Source organism: Herpailurus yagouaroundi, unplaced genomic scaffold (genome assembly GCF_014898765.1).
Source record: "Herpailurus yagouaroundi ecotype Mexico unplaced genomic scaffold, PumYag 184, whole genome shotgun sequence".
In the NCBI taxonomy this organism is placed as follows: domain Eukaryota; kingdom Metazoa; phylum Chordata; class Mammalia; order Carnivora; family Felidae; genus Herpailurus; species Herpailurus yagouaroundi.
In genome coordinates this window covers 22,482,402-22,488,401 of record NW_024412415.1, presented here as the reverse complement: position 1 = coordinate 22,488,401, position 6,000 = coordinate 22,482,402, and the positions used below count along the sequence as shown (strand labels likewise).

Here is a 6,000-nt window from a genome sequence, read left to right as displayed (position 1 = left end):
AGTTTGGCCTGAGAGCCTTTGAACTTGTTCTTTTCTCTGCCTAGAAAGTTCTTCCCCTCAGACATTTGCTTAGCTTTGTCCCTCATTTCATGCAGACCACAGTTTGAACATAACTTCATCAAAGAGGACTTTCTAGATCAATTTACCTTAAGTATATAAAAAAAAAAAAACCCACACTACTGTCATCTGCATCTTTCTACCTTGTTTTGTCCTCATGGCATTTATCACTGCATGACATTATACTGTATATGTTTGTACATGTCTTGTCATCTCCCCCACTGGAGGAACTGTAAAGAGATTCCATGAGTTCGGGACTTGTTTTATTCACTGCTGTATCTCTGGTAAGTACAACAGAGCATGGCACATGGAAAGCCCCCAATAAAAGCGTGTTTGATGAATGAATGAGTGAAATACAGTAAATTAGATGGGAAAAAAAAATCACAAGGAGGATGAATTAGTCACTTAAATTCCTAGCACAGTCCTATCATTTTAGCCAAAAACTCTGCTTAAGGCTCCCTCTTCGGCATCATCTCTCCTAAGGAGAGAATTTAGGGAAGTTCACTACCGCTAAGACAAGGACCTAAGATTCTTTCCTGGATGATTCTGGTGAGAATGGCATATTCTCCTGAGTTACCCCGTTAACAAGAAGTATCTCCAATCCCAGATTTGGCGATGTTCTTTCTCCGCCTGAGCTCCAAGTGGAGCTCTGAGAGAAAAACGAGGTGGTGGTGGCTCAAAGACTCAAACGTTCCAAATTACTTCTCTTCCCAGAGATCAGCAACCAGGTGAATTTCAGAATGCTGACACCATGGAGGGGCAAAAGTCACATGCCAGGTGGAAAAGGATACCGGGGTAATCTCCGTTGATCCTTCTTTACCACCCACCTTTCTATCGCGGCCTGTAGAGAAACAAGCACGCCTTAACACGTCAGTGCAAAGTGCTGCTTTCACTAAGTTTCCTTCCCAGGCAGCTGCTCCTCGACCTCTCCTCTTCTCCCAACCCCCCCGCCCCCCCGCAACCTGCAGGCTCAGCCTCCGATTTCCGCTGATCCCGGCTGCAGGGAGTCGGGAATCCAATTACTTTTCCCAAGGGAGCGCAATCCACTCATCAGGCCGCGAAGAGGGGAGAGGGGGTCGAGCAGTCGCAGAGGCCACCCCTCCCCCGCCTGCCTGGGCCTCCCGGGCGGGGTGAGCGAAGCCGAGGAGGGGCGCGCGGCGCCGCCGCGGGAACTATTTGTCCTTCCGCGATCCGCGCTGCGGCCCCGGCGCAGACGTAGACCGGGCTGAGTGGCAGGAGATTAGCCAAGGGCTTCCCCCGCCGCGCGCCCCCGGCCAATCGGCGCTGCGCGGGCGGTGCTCGAGGGCCGCGCACACGCACATTCCAGGGTCCACGCCTCACGCGAGCAGCCTCCGCCCCGCGCACGCTCCCGTTCCCACCCCTCCCTGTTGGCCGCACGCGCGCGTCTCCTCAGGGCCTTCTCCCAGGTCCAGGCCTGGACCCTGTCTTCTGGGCCGCAGATGCTGCTCTCTAAAGTGAAAGTGAAATGAGGAAAGAGGGCCAAGTGGTCTGTAGGGGAAGGGTAATTAGCATCTGTGTCAAGGTTTACACTACCGTTCCACCGTCCAGGCTTGCCTAACAGATGGAGTGAAGCTTCAGAGACTCACTGAGGAGGAAGAAAGAGGACCTCCCTCCTGACTCTTTAGAGAGTGGGTGGAGAACTCTTGCAATATCCTTGAGTGTTATCCAGTAAGAAGATCTTAAACTGGTGAATTTATCATTGGGTTTTCTGTTGTGGTCAGAGCACTCGCTACATCCTTTCTCCATCGGGAAGGGGAAAAAAAAAAGCGACACTGTTCCTGCACACACTGTCAGACTTATGAGGCCACAATTGACATACATGCTTGAAGGAGAAAGTGCTCTATTGTGTCTTGTTTTTCCGTTCGAATTATGTCCTCCTGAGACTGTGGCTGACCCTTAGGCCCATGGCCGTCCTGAATGTGATTGACATGCGTGATTAGCAGGCAAGTGAGAGAGAACCAGGGAAATTGCTATCAAAACAATTACATACAGGGACATCTGAACAATGGCTTGAGAGCCCCCAGGGACTTAGAGACCATCCTAGCTCTGCCACGGATGCCCTCTGGGACTGTGGCCAAGTCAGATCATCTCTTTGTGTCTTCGTTTCCTCCTGGTAAGTTAAAACTATTCTTACTGCTGCCTGTCTCAAAGTATATTATAAAAATAAACTTCGTTAACAGATGAAAACATTGAAGGTTTTGTTTGCGGGGGGAGGGGGGGTGGTGGTTGAAAGGCATTCTCTAAACAGAAGATTCTGCAAAAGGAAGCCATTTGAGTTTCAGCCTACAATCTGGTCATTTCAATTAAATTTAATACACGTGTTGAGACTAACTCTGTAGATGCAGAGTTCTGTGCTGGGTGCTAAGTGGTCTTCATAAAATTTATACTGTAGTAAAGCTATGCTAATTCCTGCAATCTCAGACATTCTGTCATGTCTGTGCCATTTCCTATCCCTAAGTCTTTTGGCCATTTTCATTCTCTAGTTGTGTTCAAGGGCCACAAAGCTATAGGTACAGAGTGATGCTGCAGCTGGGGCTCCAGTTGAGCCTAAGCTGTGGCTTGGGGTTCAGACATATCTGTGGAGCTGATGGGGCAAGGGCCCCAAAGCCTGTTTCCTGGAGTGACTGAGGAGCTTCCTGCGACAGAACATGTCTGTAGTGAAGGAGCCAAACATACTGAGCTTCAGCTAGGAACAAAAAGACTAAATCTTGAGAGAGGAGAGGTCCTTCTGTGTCCGGTCCTGTGTCCCTGGCCCTTGTCTGATTACAGTAGGTGTGGCGAAGAGATGGAAGAGGGGAAAGAACATGGAGAGACGCTATAGGTGACAGCTGAAAGATGTTTCAAATTTTCACATCCCACATTTCACGTCCAAGTACATGCTCTTACCTTTACAAGAAAAGATCAAGCTATCAACAAAAGTGCAAGCAACAGAAAGTTTGACTAGAGGTAGCTTTTGAAAGATAAGGAATTTATTTCATTAAATAAGAAGTTTGGAGGAACGTGGTTCCTGTATTGGTTAGTTGAGTAACTCAAGGATGTTGTCAAGGACCCAAGTGGATTTCTTCTTTCTGCTCTGCCATCCTCAAATGACACTTTCCTGCTATCTCCTTCAAGGCTGCACCATAGCCTCTGCATTTTTGGTGTCAAGGGCAGTAAGGGCATCTTGCAAAGAAGAGGGATATTGTCTCCCTCCTCTTTCTTTCTGTCTTTATCTTTCTCATAATAAAGGAAGGTAACCCTTACTAGAGTCCTCTGGCAGAACTGAATCCCATTGGACAGAATTGTGTCACATACACATCCTAAACTAACTACTTGTAAAAAGAATGATGCCAAACATAATTTCTCCCTCATGCTGGGGAGAGAAATCACTTACCGTGAGCATGTGGGAGGATATAATTCAAATAACATCAGATTTTGTTGGGGAAAAAAAAGAAGGAAAAGTGGCTGTGGTTTAGGCCTCAGTAGGTTCCTTCAACTTTCCTTTCCTCTACAAAATGTTTCTGTATCTACTCTCCTTAATCACTTCTAAATTTTTCTATCTTCCTTCATACTCTTTTTTTTACTATCTCAATGGAGAGGTGACTCAGCTCCATTTCAGGATCTGGTGCTCCATTTGTCTCCCTATCTAAGACCTTGCTCTTATCCTAGCCCCTCCCACTGGTCCTCAAGCCACATGCAGTTGCTGTTCCAGCTAGCACTCCACTAGTGAGAATCTGAGATCTGAAGCTCCTTTTGTTCTGCCAGGAGAATCCAGATTGAAAGATGCAAGAACTCATCCAGGTCCTATCCTGTGAGGCTAGGGTACGGGTGAGAGATAGGGACTAAAGACAAGCTTTATGCTTTTCTATACCTGGGACTTTCCTGTCTGCCTTAGAATTATAGGAGTCCCAAGTGGTATCCTCAGATACTAGATTTCACACTGCTTCCATTTTACCCTTTCCCTCCCCACCATACCAATCCTGGAGATTGGATTCCACTTTATGTTTTTGAGTTACAACCTGGTGGAACTCTGATAATGGCTTGGCTTGAACCTGAAACTTGTTACATTTCTTTCCTGTACTCCATTCATTTTTTTTCACTCAACAAATATTAAATGTTGACTCTATTCCAAGTACTGCACTATGTGCTAGGGAGACATTGGCAAATAAACTGGAGTTCTCTGCCTTTGATGAGTTTACATTCTAGTGGAGGGTCTTTGTTACTCCACAAGGCATGGCATGAAATTGAAGGCTATCTCACAGGGACCTTAAAAGCAAGGCTGGGTCATTAACTCTATGCAGCATAACCTATGTTTTAATCCTTCACAAACAACTACCACTATTAGTCGAAATTATTTTGATCTTTGCACAGCTCATAAGGTATCTTTTCACAGAGGCCGCTGTTTCAGACAATTACACTTTCCAACAAGATAAACACCATGTAGGGCAATGCACTTGTGGTACAGTTTGCTTTATTAATAACATGTCTTGTCAGCTGAGCAGTCTAGGCTATGGATGGATGATTACAGCAAAAAATGGAGCCTGTATCTGATGCAAGTTTATGTATCATCAGAGTTGTTACCCTATCTCTGCTCACAGTGAGGAAACTGCCAGATTTTATTCAACAGAATGGTTTGTAGATGCATTGGCAGGAGATAAAAATATTTACTGTTAACCTGCTTTCCTTCGGCTATACTTGCCTGAGGATATATACTAAAACCAAATTTTAACTTTTTTAACATTTTCAAAATTTACTCATGTTTATTTCCACTTTCATTTTTAGTAGAAAATACGTTCTCCAAAGAAGTGTTATACTATATTGAAATACAAAACTTCTTATGTATTTTCAACTAATAGCACTTCTGCTTCAGATGGTGTCATGGACCCTAAGTGTCTAATTTATCTTGACAGTGTCTGAAATAGAAGTAAACCAATTCAGACTGCAGGTCCTAAAATACAAGTCCAAGAAGGTGGATGTAGCACAAGTGAAATGAGAGCATTTAAATTAAATATGAACTCTAGTCAATCTGAATGAATTCCCTTAGCACCTCAGTCCAGAAAAGAACCTGTAAAGGTTTTAAACTTCACTTGACTTATGATGAAGTGCATGACCCAAAGTGAGTCAATTAATTAATCTTTGTGTCTTGGTGTCCCTGTTTTTACAACAGGGTTAACAAAACCTGTAGTGCACTCATACTTGGAATTTGGGAGAAAAGAGAATTACACCTTTTCTGAAATGTAGCTGATAATTATCAATCAATTATCAACAGGAATTTATGGAGCCTTGCACTTACCCATCATTATAGGCACAGAGCCTAGCAAGCCTTACACATAAATGAAAGGCTAAAGAAATTTTTGTCTCATGAATGAATGAGAAAATCAGTGAGCCACCTACTATGTGCCAGATCCTGGGCTATGGAAGACCTGAGATGCATCCCTGCCTTTAAGAAGCTCTCTAGTGAAGTAAGACATATATATTAAAAAGTATTTAACAATTAAGGTTTGAAATGCCAAATAAATGTTATGGTCCATCATCCTCAAACTAGAATTCTCAGATTCTCAGCTTCATTCCCTAAAATTGACCTGCTTGAGAATATGCCTATAGTTTTGTGTGTGTGTGTGTGTGTGTGTGTGTGTGTGTGTGTGTGTGTGTGTATAAAGGTCATAGAGTATGTTTAATAAAACACTTAAATATAAAAATATATTTCATTAGAATAATATTCTGTAGGGAGGTGGAATTGAAATATATTGAAATATAAGTTCAAGGGGGAAAAGATATAAAACTGTTAAAGATTAGGAATTTATTTATATTCTTTTTATATTTGTATTGAGGTATAACATCCATAGAGTAAACTGTACAAAGCACCACTTAAATCAAGATATAGGCTCCCTCTATGAACTTTCTTAGTTAATCTCCTTTCCCCACCCCAGAGATAACCATGAT

The 6,000-nt window shown here is 43.5% G+C and overlaps 1 protein-coding gene and 1 long non-coding RNA gene across 4 annotated transcripts in view; one reads left to right on the top strand and one right to left on the bottom strand.

Moving 5' to 3' along the window:
* Positions 1-303: 303 nt before the first annotated feature.
* Positions 304-1,272, bottom strand: LOC121041755 (uncharacterized). Its single transcript, XR_005795836.1, has 2 exons — positions 1,020-1,272; positions 304-898 (listed from the first exon to the last, which is right to left on the bottom strand). It is a non-coding gene; the product is annotated as an uncharacterized LOC121041755 (long non-coding RNA).
* A 214-nt stretch (positions 1,273-1,486) lies between these two features.
* Positions 1,487-6,000, top strand: part of ZNF280D (zinc finger protein 280D) — a 335,873-nt gene continuing 331,359 nt past the window's right edge. For all 3 annotated transcript variants that reach the window (XM_040492781.1, XM_040492780.1, XM_040492777.1), the window contains exon 1: positions 1,487-2,191. The gene's annotated coding sequence lies outside the window, so the exon portion shown is untranslated. The remainder of the gene's footprint in view (positions 2,192-6,000) is intronic.